Here is a 23,086-nt window from a genome sequence, read left to right on the forward strand (position 1 = left end):
GAATCCCGGGCCTGTGAAGAGGGCTGATCCCCTATCTGGGCCCCTTCTTTTGATTTATTTGCCTGCCTCATGACTTTCTCAAAGGCCTTTTCCATGGCCTTGTGCCTTTGTCTGGCCTCCCTCTCCATGGCCTTGGTATCTTGCATGGGAGGCTTAGTGGTGCGGGCCTGGTTGGTCTTGCCTCTCTTGGAGGGCCTCTATCCCAAGGGGCCTGGTTGAGGGCTACTTTGATCCTCCCTCGCAGGATCATGCCTTGTACGTTTGGTGGCCATCTTGGAACTACGTGACTAACAGTCCTGAGAAGCAGGCCTCAATCTGACACCACGTGGTAGGCCGCGGAGGAGGCAAAAGAAAAGGGCGAAACCCCTCTGACTTAGTAGCTCCCTGCTAATAGGCCAATCCTAATATAATTATAATTATAATTATAATAGGCCAATCCTATTATAATTATATTATAATGCCAACAGCGTGGGCTCTCTGCCCTCCTCCCGCGCAACTCTTTAAGCCTCGTAGGTGTCGTGTGTAAAATTCTGGGCCTAGCGTCACGGAACACGCTCATGAATGCTAGCCCTGGGCGATCGGTGGTGGCAGCAGAGGTGTCCTTGCACCGCCAGACAGCCAAATGGAGCGGTCTTACTAGTTTCATGTGCTCTTGCCACTTAGTCTTCTAATTTCTTCAGGCGGCTTTGTGTGGTGCGAAAACTGCTCTAGGCTGGTAGTGCACGGAGCTTTGCTCGTGAGTGCTACCATCAACTGCATTACAAAGCACAACTCTTCCAGTGGTAAAGAGGGGTGGAAGTCTCCAATCCCGTTTATCCTGGGGCAGGCAATGTGGGCAATGCCTGTGAGTATCTCCCGGAAGAGCTGTCAGCCAGCAGTTTCTTCACGCTGACAAGCGGCCTTCAGTGGGCTCAGGCTCTCTTGCCTTTCACGTTGGAAGGGCGGAGGGCTCAACCAGCAGGGCTGGGAACCCCCTGCCACCTTACGCCGAGAAGCGGCCTTCATCAGGCTCGGGCTGGATCGCCTTTCACGCTGGAAAGAGAGGGGCTCAACCAGATGAATTGGGAGGGGCCCCCAGCTGTTAAAAGATTTTTCCTAAGGTCAAAACAGTCAGGGCAGCTCAGAGAAAACATGTCTGTCCAATTCAGACTGAGTCGAAAAGCTGGGGAGCAAGAGGAAGAGCTTAATAGCTTGCAGACTCAGTCCAATCAGATAGCAGAGTTAACTCGTTCCTGACTGCTGGTCCCACCTTTATGGAGAACACACACACACACACATATAGCATAGTTTATAAAAATTATTAACATTATTCTCCAATTTCCCTGCTTTGGTAGGAGACAATATTATGTTTCTGGGAACAAATTATTCCATATAAAAGAAAAGCCACCTGTTTCCTTTAGATATATGAATTTGAACAATAAATAAAAGGCTGGCCAACATTCTCTGTATTCTTCACAAAGGGCTTTATGAACAAAAAATGCTGCAGGCTTAAAAGTACATTTTTATTTGGAAAAAAAATAGCAACACGTAAGTTCTAATAGTATTAGCTTCTTCAGAAGATGATTCTTCTGCCATCTATACATAAAGCAAGGACAAGGGATATATTTTCTTTGCTGGTTATTTCTAAAGTTGGGTATCATTCAAGCAAGTTCTGGAAGCACAAAGGACCCCTCATTTCAACTCTGGGTTACAAATATTTTCCTACTGGAATTAAACAAGGTTTCATTGTTATGGAATTAATAGCTGGAATTTGTAAAACATTTTATTTAAGAACTGTTTGATTCAAAGTTTTTGTAGAATGATCAGAAGGTACCTTTAGAAACTTATGGCTCTGGAATATTAATACAATCTTAGTTGTCATGGCTGCTTTATCAATGGGTAGAACATCCAGCAGGTACTAAGGCATCTATCACAACAGCTTGAGTTCTAGAGTTACTCCTTTCTTGGACTCAGTAGTAGACATTTCTTGCAAAAAAAAAAATGCTGAAAATGTTCCCACTCTCCTGGTGGTACTTTTTAATTAGTGATCATATTTAATTTGCATGAATGGACAAGGGGCACACTGGATTGGCAAATTGAAGATTAGCTAAAGCAGGGGTGTCAAACTGGTGGCCTGTGGGGCAGATACATCATGCACAGGCCACATCCACCACAGCTCCACGAAGAAGGAAAATGTTACGATACATCACGTGACGCAACGTGACACAGCAAGTTTAACACCTGTGAGCTAAAGCCAAGAAGCAATGGTATAATCCGAAAAAGAATGATTACCCAAATGTTTAGACTGGACACATCCAGGAAACAGAGAATATGAAAGCAAGCAACGTCCCTCTGGATCTAGCAGATTTTGTCAGTTAAAACTGAAGTCTGCTAAAAGAAAGGCATATGAAACCAAGGATTTACTGTACTAGTATTCAAAAAAGTCTGATCTGGACTAGGTGGGATATCAAAAGTTAAAATCTATCTCCATGCAAATTCCTCCCAGTTTCAACTGTACGTGAATGATGTTATCTGTAGCTTGGCCAAAAAACATACGTAAGAGGAAAAATAAAAGTATAAAACAGAACACTAACTGAAGAGACTGCCTCTGAAGAACAAAAGTGACAAAAAGAGAAGATTTTAAAGAAACCATCAAGTTTAATATGTAATATATTACATATGGGCAGCTTTTTTATTCTTATATCCTACAACTACACTCTGAAGCCCTTTCTGGAGTTAACACTGTATAGCCATAATGATTACAGTTAAGAAACTTTATTCTTGCAGATGATACTCTGTGAGAATCTGCAGTAAAGCTTGAAGGGGAAAGACCATGAAAGGGAATATATACCAGCGTCCCCAGTCTGGTGCCATCTAGATGTGTTCAAATTGTTATTTTCAGAATTCCCAATCAGCAAGGCCAACACATTGGGATGGCACCAGTTTGAGTATGAAATGTAGGACAGGTTGTTCCCAACACAGATCCTTTTTCAGTACTTCTCAGAGTTCAGAAAAGGACACCATGGAGGGGTTTCATTTTAAATTCATTAAAAGTAAAATTAGTTTTTTAAAAAAAATCATTTTGAGAGGCAGCTCAATATAAATCTTAAGAACCTACCATAGATATCTGCTGCCCTTATCCTATATTGCTGGATCCACATAACATGCTAGGATAAATACAAACCCATGTGTTGTGGTTAATTTATGTTTAACTTGAACCCAGAAAATTAAAATTAAGAAAATCATGGTCAGTTCCATGGCAAAGTAACCATACATACATAACTCTATGGAAAAAAGAAATATATTGGTTTTTTTATATTGTGTTTCTTATTTTATGACAGTAAATCCCTACTCACTATTGCCTGAAAATGTATTGCTATTGCCTTTAAAAACCTTTATGGCATGGGTCCAGGATAGCTGAAGAACTGGCACAATCTGATGGGAATAGCCCACTGCACTTGTTCCAGTGGAATGGGCCTATTTCATTGGGCAAATAATTTCAATTGGCAGGTTCCAAGAGAGTCTCTCCTGCTGTGGCCATCACCTTCTGGAATATTCTTCTATTGGAAGTGAGGTTCATCCCCACATTTCTTGACCTTCCGGAAGAGCCTAAAAACTTGGCTCTGCCTCATGGCCTGGAGTTCTAATTGGGGACTGCTGTATTGGGAGTGGCTGATTGGGCAGAAAAAATCCCACCCAAAGGCCATCCATCATCTTGGGTTTTAGCTTTTTTTATTTGATTTTTCTAATTTTAATTGTTTTCTAGTACTTTTTACTTTTTATTATATTGCAAGCTAGCCAGAGTCGCTGTATCTGTAAAAGATGGGCAGAACAGAATTTTATTTATTTATTTATTTTAATTAATTAATTGATTGATTGATTGATTAAATAAACAAACAAATAAGACTTGATTCTCATTTTTATCTTGGGTTTTACTATGCAACAATACAGCAGAAGCAGCAACTTTCAACTCCAATTGAAACTCCTAATGATATTATTAGTGACATAAGAACCAAGTTCTTTTTAAACCTTTGCAAGTGACAGAAGACATAAGCTTCTGTGGAATATATTCCATTTTATCAGTTGAATGAAGTGTCATCGTAAATTAGAAGCATTAAACCATCAGTAGTTTTGAAGGTAGGATAAGGAATGGAAATGCATAAAATACAAGCAGTAACAATTATCGTAATTGTTCATGAAACAGTTGCAGGCTTAGAATACTCATGCACTGTTGAACTGATTAATATATGAACTAAATTATTTGCTTCTTTTCAGACACAGAATTAAAACTCTTTGTAAATTTTCATATTTGATTCTATCTTTGAGTTCCTTTGTTCAAAAATTATGAGTTGTTGCCAGTAAGCAAGTAATTAAAGTAAGCCCTTGATTTAACTAACAGGATGGTCATTATAGTAGAACGTCAGATACATCCAAATTGGATTTTATTTATTATTTATTTAATTCAATTTATTAGGCTGCCCATCCCACATAAGCAATTTGGGTGCAGAACACAATTAAACATCATCAATATAATAGTATAAAATAAAAATAAGAACATAGACAAGAAGAGACAAAAAAATTGAAGATACCTGTCAGTGTAACTCACAGCTTCACAAAACTTCCCAAATCTCATGCCTGGAAAAATGGGGGTGGTGGGGGAGGGAATGGTGTTCCAATGGGCAAACACAATGACAGAAAAGACATACTTCCAGGGTCCCACAGATGGGACCAAGAGCACGCCCCTCCTGTCAGATCTGATGCAGTAAGTAGAGACAACTCGGGGTAGGCATTCTCTTAAATATCTTGACCCTGTATCAAGTAGGTGATAATTAGCATCTTGAGTTGCTCCCAAAAGCCTATTGGGAGCCAGTGTGGTCAGGAATCAATAAGTAATATGGGCATATTCAGGCAAGTCCATAACTGCTTGGATTGCTGCATTCTGGATCAATTGCAGCTTCAGATGCTCTTCAAGAGCAGTAAATAGAGCACACCACGGTAATCCAAACACACAGTAAATAAAGCATGACTGTGCACAGTGCTGCTCAATTCAACGAGGGATGCAATCTGAAGTTTTACAAAAGTCCTCCTGTTCCTAAAGGAAGAGCCATAAGTCCAGAAAGTCCCCCTACATTGCATACTGAATCTGGCTGGGGTACCACAATACCATTTTTCAGCCATACGGGGGCACTAAACTCACTTGTTATGATTCAGCTGAAGCCTGTTCTTCCCTATCCAGTCCCCATAGACCTCAGACACCGACAAGCATCACTTGGCTGAAATGACTCAGATTAATTGCAGCCGAGTGTCATCAGCATACTGATGATATCTTGCTGCATATCATCAAATCAGTTTACTCACTGCCTTCATATAGATGTTAAACAGAAGTGAAGAAAGCCCCAAACCCCATGGTACCCCACAAAGATATGGGTATGGATTTGACCAACAACTCTGACTGAAACTAATCTTGGATAAATGCACATAAAAATTTGCTTGTCATATAGGGTTGTTATTGTGAAGAAAATAGGTGGGAGTATTATATTCATTACCATGAGTTGTACAAAATAAAGTCAGGACTTTATAAATCTGATGATAATAACAAAATTTAACGACAAAACGCACATGTGAAATACAAGTCAACTAGTTACATTTTTAAATGTGAGGGGAAAAATTAAAAGAGCCTAGGGCCTAATTGATCAATACTATATACAGAAGACTGCTTTAAGCAAATGTTCTTTGAAAATATGCATATAATTGGTGGCTTGCACAATTAAGATTTTTGACTTGTGAAATTTCCACAGGTCTTAGAGTAGAGGTGTCAAACTCAATTTCATTGCGTGTCACCTCAGGGTTGTGTTTGACCTTTGGGGGCCAGGGTAGGTGTGGCTAGCTCCACATCACTTGTGTTGGGTTACTTGATTTTTGAATTCTATGTATGAGATCTTCTGCATTTATAACTTCTTTGTTGTCCACAAAAAGCACTGTATCTAGCCATGTTTGTAAAAACCTTACCTGTCAGCAAATGCCTACACTCTTAAGTTGACTGAACTGTTAAAACGTATTGACACACTGATGTGAAGTCTGACATGAGGATGGTCAAGCATCCAATAAATGAATAATAGCTTTGATCTTTCCAAGTAATTTGTCTACATCTTCTTGCCAAAGAAGATGAATCTCATCTATTACAATTGGATAAGCAGACACCTCAGTCATGAGCATACATTTTTAATTTAGACAGCCTATGCAAATTAAACTCAGCCAAAATCAAATGAGAAAGACTTAAATTTACATACAGTCTAATGCTGATTGTTTATTTATAACCGGCCCAATATAAGATGCAATGAATTAAAGCAGAGTTCCCCAACCTTTCTGGCTTTGCAGACCAGTTGGGGGGAGGGGGGATGATTCTATGTGAATGGTCAGCAAATGGGCATGCACGCAACTCCATTTGTGTGAACAGCAGGCATGCATGCTCGCCACACTCGTCTGCTGCTTGTGCAAGTGAGGATGTGTGTATGCGCTCAACTGCCCCTTCTATGGCCAAATGTCTCATACAAGGGTTGAGGACTCCTGTATTAAAGAATGCAGTTCTTTTCTTCCACTTAAAGCATAGACATATAGAAACATTATTTATGCAGAAAATGGGATTGTTTTCTCTGAAAAGGAACTTCATAATAGATCCACAGCTTGCAAGTTAGGGACAGATCATCATGGAGAAAATCCATCTTTTTGGTTCCTAAGAATTCAACCCAATGATGTCCAGCTGCAGATTTCAAATGCAATCCCATGTAGAATACATTGCAGTAGTCCAAAGATAAGTAAAGGTACATAACGTAGATAAGTAAAGCATGAGTGATTGTTGAGCAGAACCTCCAACTACAGAAACTGATGCAACTGATAGATGGATTTGTACAAAGGTCCTGCTGGCCATGGCTGCCACTCACTCCTCAGAAGTCTCTCCAAATCGCACACCAACTCTGTCTGGAGGTGTGCTATCCCATCCAGAGCCAAAGATAGAAAATCTTCAGAACTGGGAAGCCCTAAAACCTACAATTTCTTGGTCTTGCTGGGATTAAATTAGATCTTACTTCTACTCAGACAGAGTCCGAGCCTTCAGGCACTGAAAAAGAACCTTGAAACATTTGTGCAACCTGGGGCAGAATTGTATAAATACCACCAGTGCACTGATTGTACTTAGACCTATACTGATGAATGACTTCACCCAGAAATTTCCAGTAGATGCTAAATAGGATGGAGAGAAACTCAAGCCTCAAAACACCCGAGAAACTAGAACTGAATCTCGGACAGTATCTACCAATACTGAAAAGAACTCATTTCAGAAGAAATGAGAACTATCATAAAACAGTACACCCTATTTTCAACATTTTGAGCCGCTCCTGAAGGATACCATTTACTGACTACATTGAAAAGCCACTGAGAGATCAAAGAGAATCAGCATGGATGCAATACCTATACTAAACTTGATCAAGGTCAACCACTAGCAGTGCAATAACCTGGTCTGGAACCCAACTGAAAAAGATCCAAATATCTTCTTCCTTTGGGGACCTTTGGAACGGCAAGCCTGGCAGGCTTGCCAAATAACTTTTTCCAACAAGGGAAGGCTGGAAAGAAATGAAAAATGTTGAGGTCCACCAATAGCTTCTTGAGAAATTAAAAATCAAGAGGCCCACAGCGATCCATGTATACAGTTGACCCAGATGAAATGTGATCCAAGGCCTTTGTCATGTGCTCATTCCAAGCAATAATCCAGGCCTTGGTCAAACCTTGTATCAGAATTTCAGAAGCATCACAAGTTCTTTCTGTAATCCAATGGGTCTTTCAGCTACAAGGGAGATTGAACAGGGCATCCCTTCCTGTGGTAGAAACAGCTAAAAAGAACTCCAGGGTTAACAGGATATGATAATATAATCAGGGTATGGCAAGGGACTGATAGTAACATCTCCCAACGCCATTGCCCTAACTCTAAAAAAAAACAAAAAAAAACACCTCTAGATCTATAGTGTGAACTAGAGTAATTCAGGGCATTACTAGCTTGGATTGGTTCAAAAATGAAACAAAAGAAAAGAAAACAATTTTGTGATGTTATTACTGCATTCTATATAATTTGTTAGGGTTTCAAGGCAGGTCCTCAACTTTTTATCTGGTGGATACAATGGAAATGTTAAGAGCATTTTAAGGGTGTTCTTGTAAAACTGCTGCAAAAGAGAGCTTGATCATTCACAGATTTATCAGAATACTATCTGCAACGTATTCTTTCCCCTTTCTTCCATATATTCCCTAATATTTCTATTCATTTTGTCCTTCCAAAGGTCAGGGAACATTTCCAAACTAAACAATGAATACTGTAGTATTCATTGTTTTCATTTTTTTCTGGCAAGTGATATGTTCATCTCAATCTCAAAGGCATTCTTGAAAATAAAGCTGATCCAAGAATTTCATAGATGAAAATGTGGCATAATTTCTATTCTATTTCCAGATTTCTCTTACTGCATTGAAAGGAAAAAAAATGGAATTTAACACATGCAAATCATGTGACTTGAACGAACAAGTGTACAAAGAACTGATTCATAAATAATGTTTTTTAAAAATTTGGCATTATTGTTAACTGTACTTTATATGAATGATAAAAATTCTTATGTAGTTATAATGTAGCATCTTGGAAAATTATAAAATGTGCACACAGACAAATATTTCTCTTTAAAGTTTAAAATACTTTTGATAATTTAATAGCTCCAAAATATTGTACATATTATTTTCTTTTTAAAAAGATGCATGCTTGTATTTTTTTTAAACGAGGGGGAAAAACAAAGTTTGACAGATTTGTCTAACTATACACTATATATGTTTAGATAATATACACCTATTCTGTGTACTTCTCATTTATGACCACAATTGGAAAGGACAACTTGGATATTAAGTGGAGCTATTACTAAATGAAACCATAATTTTACTTATATTCTTACTTTAGCTTTCCTTTGCTTTACAGACCTGTGAAGTCAAAAATGAGAGAATTGATCATATATTTTTTTCATCACTGTTGTAACTGCAAACAGTTTCTAAATGAGACAATTGCTAACAAGTGCTACCTGTAATGATCTGGTGTTCAGCCACTTATGCTCAGATACCCCGCGGAAAAGGAGAGATGGGGGAGTTAAAGATGCAGTAGATTTGATTGTACCCAATACATTTCATTTTAAAGAACTGTAGTCTTTAAATGTTTTTTATCACTTTTTTAAGCATTAGCAGTTCAACAACAAAAATAGAAGTGTGTTTCAAAGTGAGAAGTGCTGAAAAGGACAAGTTAACAATTAGCATTTAAAGTGGCAGATTGCATACTGTTTATATAAGCAATAATTTTAAAATGTTTTTAAGTATTTTGCTGGCTATTGAAATATACATATGCTTAATTATACATTGCAAAATGAAAGACAATTCCAGAAAACCAAATGGCACTCTATGGTTCAGCTTTCCCAAAACTAGCAATATCAAGTCATATTATAGTATACTTTCATTCACCCAATATTTAAAAACCTCCTGGTTCTTTTGGATAATGACACGTGAAACTCAATACTACTAGAAGGTAAAGATGGGTAAAGATTATTCTGTCTGGTTAATATATACATTATCCTCTCCAATACTAAGTGCTTAAACTTTCTCATCCAAAGTAGGCAATGTAATTTTCAACATCTTTCTGACTTCTTGAAGGATGTTTAGTTGACATCTGATTTATATGGCCTTTTTATATGATTTTCTTCTAATTTGGTGAATCTAACATTGCCCAAATGTTTTTAAAAATTTAATTTAGAACAGTTTTTTAAATACTGAAACTTACTATGAAACTATGAAATAGTGTTCTATAATACACAAGACATGGAAAGTTATTTATTTGTTGAATAGATGAAAAATAACATAAATTAAAATGGACTATAAACAGTTTTTAAAAAAATAAAATGCACACAATCAAATTTCATAGCCATATATATTTTTTAAAAAAGCTGAGACTGCACATAGTCCTTGACTTATGTTCACAATTAGTAGCAGAATTTCCACTGCTAAACAAGTGAACTGTAATCAATTTTACAACCATTTTTGCCATTCTTCAGCAAATCACTGCAGTTGGCTTTTCCTATTGACTTTGTTTGGCAGAAGCAGGGTGGGAAGGTCAAAATGGTGATCACATGATCCTAGGATACTGCAATCATTATAAATATATACCATTTGCCAAGAGCCCAAATTTTGATCATGACAATGCTGTGATGGTCATAAATGCAAGGATCAGTTGTAAGTTGCTTTCTTCTGTGCCATTGTAACTTCGTACGGTTGCTAAATGAATGTTTATAAGTCAAGAACTATATAAAAATACAGTTTTATATAAAAATTAGGAATAGAATCTCCTAAAGTTGAATGCAATGATGCAAAAATGCATAACTTTACAGAAATTATTGTATGCTAAACTGATTTCTAGCAACCTGACACCTATTTTGTGTTGGACTTGGAAGGCACTCCTTGAAATACTGAAGAAGAATACTAAATATTAAATTTCCATGAATAGATGCGGAAGTGATGATATGGAGAGCCAAAAGAAAGTATTTTCACTGATAATGCCAATTCTGGACAAAAAGATAAATTTCTTGACATACATAGAAATGTAATTATAGAATGCAAGAAGCACAAACCAAGGAAAACCTGAAACTGTCGAAGTGGAAATGAGGTGTACCAAATTAGATGCTTTTAAGTCAATTTAAGAACTCTGGGTAATTTTAACTCAAATCCATTTGGAGGAATGGCATGACAAAAAGAAGTTTACTAAGCCTTATGCTCTGTTAGAACCCATAAATGACAACATCATATCTGCTAAAATTAGTTGATATTCAGTAAAGATCAATGTCACAAGTATATGTATCCACTACAGAACCAGTGGAGGAATATACTAAAGAATCATATTGTAAACTATAAGGCTAGATGCAACATCAAAAAAATAGTATCACTAATGCAAAACTTGGAAGAATGGACGAATCACAAGAGGATTTGAACTAGATAAACATAATATAGGAGAGTGTTTAGTAAAGTTTTGTGAAGAAAATGTTTTATTCATTGCCAACAAATTCCACATATGAACGTCGCTCAGTGGACAACATCAAAATAAAATAGATAACACTATGAGATGGAGGACAATTCAGTCAGCAGGTACATAAGGAAACAAAATTTAAAAATAATAATGAAAATTATTATTATTAAATTATTATCTGAAAAGTTAAGCAATGAATTTTTAAGTAGTAAGATATGATTGTGAAAGGTGGACATTGACAAAGAGTAAAAGAACAAGTCAGAGGTTTTTAGAGGATTTAGATTCTAAAGAATGGTTAAATGCAAGAGAAACTAATCAGTCCTAAACTAAAGACAAATCTGATACAAAATTAATTCAACTAAGAAACTGTTTTCTGATTATAACTTCACAAATGGATTTACACACCATCCAGAGTTTTAGCTTCTCCTAACTTATATATTATAATATATAATATAATATATTATATTATAATCATATGTATGTTTTCCCCCCTTTTTAAATTTACCAAATTAAGTCTGATTCAAATAGTGATTTTTTTAAATACTGATTTACACTGTACAGCACACACACATTCAGGCACATATGTATTCTCATTTTTTTTCTTGTTATTTTTACAGTCCTTGTGAGTCTTCCATTTATAATTTGTTTTTCTATATTTGTCTTACTTCTTTTTCTGATTATATTTATAATAATAATACTAATAATAGCAAATACTGGACTACCTTTGGAAGACCTACAATTACCAAGAATGGTACATATAGCTATCAGGAGTTATACGCAATTCAGTGATACTATCCAATTAACCAGACTAGACAAATCTTGATTAGTTTATATAAGTATGAGACTCACATTTAGCAGACAATAAAACCTTGATTTAACAGACTAATGGAGGAAACAGTCACCTGATGTAGCTGAATGTCTTTGAAGTGAATTTTTGAGTCAAACAAAACTCTCATACAACTCCCATCCCCCTCAAGCCCAAAAATTGAACTGAAGCCAAGGAACAATTTTAAACAGTAGACATTTGGTCACCTTTGGCAACTTCAAGTGTGGTGGACTGGCATGCCAAAGACAAGCTTCAACAAAATGATGATAACAGCCAGAACAATCATCTACTTTTAGGGACTGAGCTGGTCAAGAGTCAGAGGAACTTCAAGAGGACTGGGAGCTGGGCAGCATCTATTGAACCTTCTGCATCTAGCAGAATTTGTCAATTAAATCGAAATTGTGCTAAACTGAGTGCATTAAATTGAGAGCTTGCAGGATTTTAATGCTTGGGACTGATAACTCTAGAAGACTGATCCCACTTGGAAACTTTTCAAATATACCTCTCAGGCCACTCTTTGGTACGGAATTACCTGGCCTCTTAGTCTAAACCAGGGGTGTTCAACCTTGGCAATTTTAAGACTTTTGGACTTCAACATCCAGAATTTCCCAGCGAGACATAAGATGCCAAGCATCCAAATTTTGATCATATGACCATGGGGATGCTGCAATAGTTGTTAAGTCTTAAGTTATTTTTTCACTGCTGTTGTAACTTTGAACGGTCACTAAACCACTGTTTGTAAGTTGAGGACTAACGTAAGTTGAGGTCAAATGTCAGCAAAGTAGAAATCAGGTCAGACCACTACAAAGCCCAAAGTTAAAATGAGTCCAAGATTCTGCATCTTTTACGTGAACTATTTCCAAAGGCCAGCACAGGCTGTTTGCTAAAACAACAGACTGACAAATTAATAGTGCATGTTAGGATCCCGCATCTGGGATATGAACAGGATAATCTCTACTTGCCTAAGCACCATAACTGTTCAGTTTTCAAAATATTTATATCTAGTTTTCCAATCCTCAAATGTATAAACACTTATTTCTCTTTTTTAAGGAGAAAAAAAACCCTTCAAATTTTATGCCCAAAGTACCTTTGCTCCTATTTCTGTAAAATTCTTGTTGTTTATGCAAATGAAAACCATTTTTCCCCCAAACACCTTGCTCTAAACAATTGGATAAATGCATAAAGTGGAAATGCTAGCAAATATGTGGATTTGAAATGGAACAACTTATACAGTACTTTATCCATTGATCTATTTGCTACCTAAATGAAGCCTATATAAAAAAGATAAAGGTTAAACTTTTTATATATTTTTCTATTATTTTCTACAGTATTCTATTTTAATATAATTCATTATATTATTTTAAAGATATTAATGAATGTACAATCTGATTACATATCAATTGTATCGCTTGGTATATCAAACAGCTGTTTCATATATTTGTTTAAGAAATATATGAAGTAATGGAGTTTTAACTTTAATCTCTTTACTGTTATTAAATCAAACATTTGAAAAACCCACTCTGCTACTTTATATATTGTACTACTCTACCAAAGCAAACTTTCTAGATATATAAAAATGTATAATAACAGCAAGAAGTGTGAAGCTAAATATAATTTCCTATGCTAGTTTTCTGTAATGAAAATCATTTTCCTAAATATGCATATTTATGTGTTTAAAATTCCAAGAAAGATAGACCGTCTAAATAATATTACTAAATACCAAAACTATAGATTATTTGCTCAGTGTCTGTGTTTGTAATCATTTGGCAGATGGTATCAGGAAGAGAACTGCATAAAACAAATTAATGTTGTTTCCTTTACCAGTTTCCACTTCAGTGACCTGGATGTCATTGCTTAAAAGCACCAGCTCAGCTGCTATTCAAAGGTTCTGTAATGCTTCTTACCGCCTGCCCATTCATTACCCTTGAAATGCTAATGCATTCTATGCTTGTGGGGCATCTCTCTGAAACGGCCTACAGAAAGCAATTAGTGAAAAGGTAAACAGAAACAAACAATATAAACCAATACCCAAATCAAGGCACTACCAAAGAGAAAATCACACACCCACCAATTTCAGTATAAACAGGGAACAAACCAATCTCTAGCACTAATGGTGTTACCTACTTAGGTAATGAAGCTTCTGCAAACAATCAAGCTCAGGGAGGACTCCACATGAAAGAAGGGGCAAGAAGAGACATAGCAAGTAGCAGAATCTAGCCAAACTGAGCCAATTTCCTGAACCCCAGAGATAAATCCCCAATCCCCAGAAAAAAAAGCTATGCTGGGCTAGACCTACTAATACTTGGAAAAGAAACAATTCGGAAATTCCAGGCTGTAGATTTTACTACTAACTAATTAAAAAAGTCACAAAGTAATTATGCCTCCGCTGTCTTTTGCTTGCCTTGTTTCCAATTTTAAAAAGTTGGATAGTAACACCTTTTAGTCCTACCTAGTTAAGACCTAGTCCATGTTGTTATAACATGTATTGAATGCTTCTGTACATTCTGCTGCAAGACATCTATTTTATTATAGCTATTTTTTTTCATCTTTTTCTAGTTTATTTCTTCTATTCTGCATTTCTGTTTTTAGAAGAAAAGCTTCTACACAGAATAATAAAAGTCAGATATGCACTTAAGAAGCAAATTTAACAAAATATATTTAAATTATTATGATTTTGCCCATTTTGCTCATGATAATTGCTCAGATTAGACAAACATTATTTTAAATTTAGGGCAAAAATGTCATACAATACAAACAGAAAACAAACTGAACAAAATGCAAGCAATTGCTAATAAACAGTAAAAAATATTTTTCAGGATGATCAAAAAACCCAGCAAAATTTTGCTAGACAGCTGAAAGACAACCATTGAAAAACTAAAATTTCACAAAATTAAAACTAAATCTGGCAATTAATAAGAGAAATAATGATAATAGTTGGGTGATCATAATATGAGCCATTTTGTTATGCCTTTTATGGCATATAGCATTTAAATCTCAAAATGTACTATGAAACCTAATGTCCCATTTCACTTAAAATTGGGAACAATAATTATAATTCAGAATCAGCGAAGTTTAAAATCCTGGATGAAGAATTCAGAGAAAGGGTTGCACTCATAGGAAAAAACTCGCATGCATTTGATAATCCAATCAAGGCAAAATATCTTTACTATATCTTAAAATAATTCTGCAGAAGAGTTGAGGTTTCACTCCTCTTTAAGATAAATACTTTTTTGTCTTATCTAAAATACAAAAAAAATGTGTGTTATCAATAATTCGGACTGAAAAATTATACTATGCATACCCATACAAACATATATACATACATTTGTAGAATCCACTGACAATATATATAGTGCACAGCTTCCCAAATTTTCATCTAGTAGTTGTACTTGAAATGTTGTATTCTAAGGCCAAAACTGCTGCTGAGGAATCTTGAGCATCCACAAAATAGGTCAGATATATAAAAAAGCACCAAGAATGCTGCCATGTCTTTAATATTATTTGAAGACTATAGATGTTTTTGGAAATAGATGATGGTACTAGTGCTTTGTGTATTGGTGACTGAGAGGGATTCACATTGGGGATCTCAGACACCTGCCATTAAATGAAAGTATTTCTATCCACGCACTTCAAAGGAAAATGCCTTTTGTATTTATCTTTTGCTATCCATAACAACAACATAAATCCATTTTTTCATTACCTCTATAAAATCTGCTACATTTAAGTATAAATGATTAGATGCACTTCTTAATCCTAAGAAGTGTGAAATCTTCAGCTGCTGTAAGGATACAATGCACAATATATTTAAAAAGCAGGGATATTTATTATTTTCCTGCAAATGCGAATCATAATATAGGGAAGAAAGATTTCCAATTATTTATTAACTGAAATCTACAGCTACTATGCAAAATAGTGATTCAAGCACATTATAAGATGAAAAATAGAACAGGATGAGAAAATAATTGCCTACTCAAAGATTCTAAAGCTAAAGGTAACTAGCAAACCTGGACAAATATAGCATAACATTTCAATTGCAAAGGCTAAGTGATTACCACAGGACTAGCTTAGTCATGGAAGATAAAATTTAAATCATTGCAGATTATGCTTTTATTTACTATGGTCAAATTGTTAGAATTTAAAAAGCATTACTTATCCCTAATACATTTTACAATTCCTGCTTTATTCATCTGCATAAGGAAACATTCCTTTCTTTTATGAATGGACAACCGAGAGCAATAAAGAACTTGTTCATTATATCTAAGTTAAACATTCCATCAAGTCTTGTCTATCTTTCTAGTTACAACTCTGGGACATTAGGCCAGACAGCCACTAACAGAAGACTGGGGTGGCTCAGAAATAAATACCTATGGCTAGTCAATAGGTCTAAATGCTCAGGATTATGAGGAGGCCAACTTGCCCCAATGATGTAACTAACTCCAAATATGCATGTCCACATTCAGTGGGAGAAGTCTGGAGGCCTAGTGTAAGATGATAATACACTTATGTGCTCTAGATTTGCATTCTTTAAAGAGGAAGATATATGTGGGATCCTTGGTGCTCTATGAACTTGCTTGTTTTCTTGCAAATGTTTCATTACCCAATGTAGGACAAAACATTCAGAAGACTGGCAGAATGCATCCATGAACACCAACTAGCAGTCAAAAGACATGATGAAAACTCTAAATTTTATAACATATAGACAGACTTAACCATAGTTTCAATGGGAAAAATGTGACCATCATAGACCAAACCAAGTACAAAAAACACAAGGGAATTTCTAGAAGCCTGGCACTCTGACAAATTAGCCAACAAAAGACACATAGACATTAACAATATATATATAGGCTAGGCCAGTGATGGTAAACCTTTTAGGGACCGAGTGCCCAAACTGCAACCCAAACCCCACTTATTTATCACAAAGTGCCAACATGGCAATTTAACCTGAATAATGAGGTTTTACTACCTAAAATAATGATAAACAACAGAGTTCAGCTAATCGTTCTAAGAAAAACGTGATAAATGCACTTTTATGCCCCTTCATTTTTTTCCTGCTTTTAAAATATTATGTTTAGCAACAACAAAAAAAGAAAAACTTTTGTAATATCATTTCTCTTTCCCTCTCCCTTTCCCACTTTCCCTCTCTCTCTCTTTCCCCCCCTCTGTCTTTCTCTCTCTCTCTCTCTCTCTCTCTCTCTCTCTCTCTCTCTCTTTCACTCCCTCTCTCTCTGCCTCCCTCTGTTTCTGTCTCTCCCACCCCTTTGGGGGGGGGAAGAACCCCTGAACTGGTGCTAGGTGGTGGGAATGACGTCCGAAGGCTGACGAGCCGAGGAGCAGCATGCCCACGCTCAGCTGGCTGGCAGGAAGGCAGGGCATCCCAACACTGGTAGCTCTGCAGGAAAAGAAATTCCTTTTTGTTTTTGCAGAGCCGAGCCAACATAGGGTCGCATTGCTGCTCCACGTCATAATGGGCTTCAGAAGGAGGACAGGACCCCATCTCTCCCATTGTGAAGCGCCGAATGAAAAGTTAACTCAATCAATTCCAATCGCGTTGGAGAAACATGATTGAAGCTGGGCTGGGGCGACGGCGTGCGTGCCCACAGAGGGCTCTGCGTGCCACATCTGACACACATGCCATAGGTTCGCCATCACGGGACGAGGCAAAAGAGACAATATACTAGCTAAAAAGGGAACAAAAAAACCCAAGCACCTCTCTAACAGCAATCAGCACTCAGATCTGCATAGATTAACTCCAAGATTAACATCAGACCAACAATCAAGTAAAAAATTCCCCAATCAAGAAATTGCAAAGAAGTCAACAGTATACAGCCCAACCAAAGAATCTCTAAGAAAACATCCACCAACACTGACAGGGCAAGACACTAGAATATAAGCTGAGAGCAAACTCCACTCTTTACCAGCAGGAGAGTGGGGTGTATGAAAGATCTACAAGAAAACAAGCAAGCTCAGAGAGCACTAAGGATCCTTCATTTCAACCCTGAGCTACAAATATTCTCCTTTATTGGAAGATATATGTGTGATCTAATTATAGAATGGGTGTGTTGACTGATTTGGGAGTGTGAGTTGAGGGTGTTAAAGGTAAAGCCCAACTGAGTGGTTTTCCAATAGTGGACCTTGGGTATTGGTTATTTTGTTCTTTTATTATTATTTTATTATTGTGGTTAATTGAAAATATACATTTCCAAGTTCACAGTAAGAATGAGTCGCTCCTGGCAAGAGAATGGATGATGTGGTGGTATTTTCAGGCAAAGGAAGATATGGGGGATGGCACATATTAGGCTGTTCCAAGAAACCCCCAAACTTGTAGCAAATTCAACTTTCACTTGAGATGCTCTATCTTGTGGACAAGTTGGCCAAAGGACCTTGTCACTACCAATCAGCCAACCAGTCTTTGCTAGCCTGCCTCAAGTGCCTAATGGATCAACTTCTAGTGAGCCTTTCAGAATTTCCACATGCTTAGTAGTGGCCTTATTCAAGATAACAATGAGGGTGCTTACCACAAGGAAGCAGAGGATTTGGTGTACTGATGTAACAAAAACAGCCTTCTTTTAAACATAAAAATAACTAAAGGCACCATTGTCGATTTCAGAAAAGGCAGGCACAGCCACACACCTCTGTGTGGTGATGGTTAGCAGCATCAAGTTTCTGGATGTGTAGCTAACGAGTAGGCTAGCTTGGATGCTCAATAGTGAGACACTGGTGAAGCCAACACAGCAGTCCCTGTATTTTCTTTGTCGCATGAGAAAGTACATCTTCCTTCCCCTGTCATTCCCAGTTTCTATAGAGGAGGATCGAGAGCATTTTGTCATATTTCATTACTGTCTGGTTTAGAAGCATTACTGCTTCAGATAGGAAGGCAGTGCAGAGAGTGGTGAGGAAAGCAGAAAAGATTATTGGTAGTTCACTTCCTTCTATTCAGGATATAGCATATAAGCAATGCTTGAGCAGGGTCCACAGTATCCTCTGGGATGCTACACATCCTCTTCACAACCTGTTTTCCTTGTTACCTTCTGGGAGAAGACTTGGCATCCAGAACATCCAGATTCAGTCACAGTTTTGAGTTCCATATAGCATCAACCTTTTTTTTTAAATCAAATTTTATTGATTTTTTTTCTTTCACACCCACCCACATATTTTATGAACAGAGTATTGACCATATTTCTTATACAACTTGTCATATCCAAATACATTTTACATAGTTACAATTTCTGCCAAAATGTTCTTTTTCCATAATTTTAATCTTATCTTAATAGTTCTATGCTTATTATGTCCAAATCTTCTTCTGCCCTCAAATTCTAATTTCTCCATTTTTAATCATATATATTCTCTTTTAACTTTCATAGTAATTCATTCTTCATCCTGATAAGTTTAAACATATTCGGGGTTGCCTTTCTTCCATTTCATCTTTTTTGTTTTACAGCAATCCTTCTTCTCCCTCTCTTCTCTTTCTCCTTCTTCCCTTCTTTTATCCTTCCTGCTTTCTTCATTCGTCCTCTCCTACTCCTTCTCTATTTCTCCTTCCTTTCTCTCCCTCCTCCTTTCTTCCTTCCTATCTAACCTTCTCTCCTACTCTTATTTCCCCTCCCTTTCTTCCTCTACTTTTCCCTTTCTTCTATTCCTCTCTCTCCTTCCTCTCTTCTCCCTTCCTTCCATCTCCCTACTCCTTCTTCCTTTCTCTCTCTATTGCTGTATTCATTTTCAGTTCAATATTTTCCTCTATGGTGTCCAGGCAACCCCAATTTTTTCTCCATTTATTGAATATATTTCTCAGAGTCCCATCACATTTTTAAATTATTAACAGTGTATTTCAACTTATTCCATTTTTACCTTAAAACCTTATAACTAAATTAACCTTTCACTTTTTATTTTCTTTCCCAATTTCTTATTCCCACATCAATTAATTGTTCTTCTCATTTACCAGCATTTCAATTTTATATCTGTTTCAATTATTTTCACATTTGAACCACTCTATCTTTCACATTGCATCTGCTGATCCATTTTACAATAAACAATATACTTTTTTGCTTCTCATATAGCATCAACCTTGTGAACCCGCATGTCTTTCCTATGTATTCCAAATGGACTGTGATTAATATTTATATGTGTATATGTGTATGTATGTATGTATGTATTGTGTTTCTCCGAAAATGAGACCCAGTCTTATAGTTTTTTGGGCTTCAAAATAAGCACTAGGGAAACACAATTTCAGGGTGCTCAGCCTGGCTGGATGCCCCACCCCCTGGCATGTGCACAAGAGGTAGCAAGTACACAGGGACCGATGGTATCCGGCAACAACTGCAGCCTGCCGGTCCCTTGGTTGGCGCATTCTGTGGCTGCGCAGCCCGCAAGCAGCAGATGGAGGCAGAGGTGTGTGTGGGGGGGAGGCAGGTGATCTGGACATGTAGCACAGGCCATGGAAAAGCTGAGTCAGTGGGCTGGAATAGGCAGGTGGCCGTGATAGGCTTCACACAGTGACACTGGCAGCAGATGGAAACAGAGGCGCAGGGCAGAAGGCAGGTGGTCCGGATGTGCCGCACAGGCTGCAGGCAAGCTGAGAGATGTGAAGATGATCCTCCCGTGGCTAACTGGTCACTCCAGCCCACCAACTCTCAGCTTTCCTATGGCCCAAATGGCGCGTCCAGATTGCCTGCCTTCCCCTCTGCGCTTCTGCCTCTGTCTGCTGCCAGTGCCGCCATGCAGAGACAAGCTGTCGTGTCCCACTCCTCCGCTGACGGCCGGGTCAGGGAAATCCGAATCAGGCTTGCCTCTGCAGCTCTGCCCAAAGTCCTAGCAAAGTCCTCAGAGCAGGCAGGAGACCAGTAAGTGACTTCAGCAAGATAAGTTCGACTTTTGCCTGACTCAGAGACTGCCAGAAAGCAGATCCTTTATATAGGCCATGGGGTGTGGCTCCATGACTCAGCACTCATTAAGGCCTGCCCCTCCCTTCCTTCTGTTGCCTCCGCCTATCCAATCTTCTGATGCGAGGGTCACTCCAATCAGCTGTTGGTAATGAACCCTCCTCAGGCTCACATGCTGTGGAGGAGGGGGAGGGGTCTAGCTGCTCCGTTTGCCTGGGCATGGAGTCAGGGCTGGGGCCGGGAGGTGCTCCTTCTTCTGCAGTTTGTCTGGGCATGGAGCCAGGACTGGGGCCGGGAGGCATACATTCCTCCATGTTCAGGAGCAGATAAGAAGGCCCCGGCTGCTCTGAGGGCGGGCAAGACACAACACAAGCCTCCTGCAGCCAGTTGCTGCTCCAGCCCACCAACTCTTGGGTTTCCAGCGGCCTGTGTGATATATCCAGATTATGTGCCTCTCCCCTGCCTCTGCCTGCTGCTTGGATAGGTAATTAATTAATCTGCGCTGCATGGGTTGCGGCTGCTGCTGGACACTATTGGCCTGCACACGCTCGCTGCCTCCTATGCTGGCCACGCCCAACCCTTTCACTAGGGCTTATTTTCAGGGTGGGTCTTATTTTCAGGGAAACACGGTAGCATGTATATGTGTATTTTGTATGGGTAGGTATATACTTTCTTTTGAGAGCAGACAACAGAATTTCATTTTTAATATGGGCGGTGTACTCATAGCAAAAAATGTCAATAAAGGTTACTTTATCTAATTGATTCCCAAATCTTGAGATAACTCTTTTGATATATGCAGTTCAAGAAATTGAAATAGTAGAAAATAAAATGTGTGCTTTTGACTTGAACTCTGTTTGTGTATCTGTGATAGACTACTCCCCTGTACCCGCATGTTTTGTGTGCTCATGCCTTTCACCCACTTTGAACATAATATGTGTGCAATTATCCCTTTATATGACTGGGAATATGAGTGATGTAAAGTGATCTACTGTAATGTTTCGGTGCCATGGGGTAGACAAAATTGACATGAGTAAGTTTAGTATCTCTATTGGTAGTTTAATTTTAGGCAAATTCTAATTGCTCTTCAACATTACCTGGCAGATGCATACCTCTTCTGTTTAGGGGCAGCGTCTACTTGTGGCATTGATTGTTCTGCTACATAGTTTTAGAGTTCAACATGCAGAGTATATATGAACCATTTGGAGAAAAAAGTAGAGATTCTAGGGATGTTCTTTATCACTGTAGAGTAGCATAACAGAATCTTGAAAGCTTCTCAGAGGGTCTTTTTACCAAACAAAATCAAGGCAGGGTTATTTTGATTTTTTCCCCTCACATTTTCCACTTTATCAGGACTGAACTATAAGATGTACTTTCTTTTATGGAACCCTGTATTAGTTACTGATAAATTTCAAAGCGCAATTTAAAATGCTAAAGCCCACCCCCATGACTTGGCACCTGGATATCTACAGAACTGCCTAATTCCATTACACTGGCTCAATTATTAAATACAGGTAGTCCTCGACTTACAACCATTCCTTTGGTGACCGTTTGAAGTTACAACGGCACTGAAAAAAGTGACTTATGACCATTGTTCACACTTATGACAGTTGCAGCATCCTCATAGTCAAGTAATCAAAATTCAGACGCTTGGCAACTGACTCTTATTTATGATGTTTGCAGTGTCCCAAGGTCACTGACAAGCACTGACAAGCAAAGTCAATGGGGAAGCCAGATTCACTTAGCAACGGTGTTACTAACTTAACAACTGCAGTGATTCACTTAGCCATATGGCAAGAAAGATCATAAAACAGGGCAAAACTCATTTAACAACTGTCTTACTTAGCAACAGAAATTCGGACCTCAATTATGATAATAACTCGAGAACTACCTGCACTGAGGGAATAAAGGCTATTGGTTCCACACTTCCAAAAAGGAAGAACCGCCAAAGGCAGACAGCAAGGCTTCCCTATACAGTAGTGGCATCTTTGCTTTGGAATGGCCTTCCATTGAAAAATTGGACTCCCCTCCTCCCTACTGGCTTCCTACTGGAAGCTTTAAAAACTGAATTATTGTAAAGAGCATTTTCATGATTTGTTGACTTAATTTATTACACCATTTTTTGGTTTCATTTTCTTTTACTTATTGTCATTTATGTTGGCATTATATGGAGATGTTTAAATTATCATTTTGCTATATTCATTGTAAGCTGCCAAGAGTTGATTGATTCTGGGGGGTATGAATCCAATAAGTAAATAAAGAATAAATAAAACAAACTTGACTTGGTTCCAAGAAAAAGCAACGAACAGGTCAAAGATACCT

At 37.8% G+C, this 23,086-nt stretch overlaps 1 protein-coding gene across 2 annotated transcripts in view; it reads right to left on the minus strand.

The window, feature by feature from the left end:
• The window catches only part of APBA1 (amyloid beta precursor protein binding family A member 1), a 94,522-nt gene that overhangs the window by 65,115 nt on the left and 6,321 nt on the right, over positions 1-23,086 (minus strand). The gene's annotated exons all lie outside the window — the stretch shown is intronic.

The sequence above is a fragment of the Ahaetulla prasina genome, chromosome 2 (assembly GCF_028640845.1).
Source record: "Ahaetulla prasina isolate Xishuangbanna chromosome 2, ASM2864084v1, whole genome shotgun sequence".
Classification (NCBI taxonomy): Eukaryota; Metazoa; Chordata; class Lepidosauria; order Squamata; family Colubridae; genus Ahaetulla; species Ahaetulla prasina.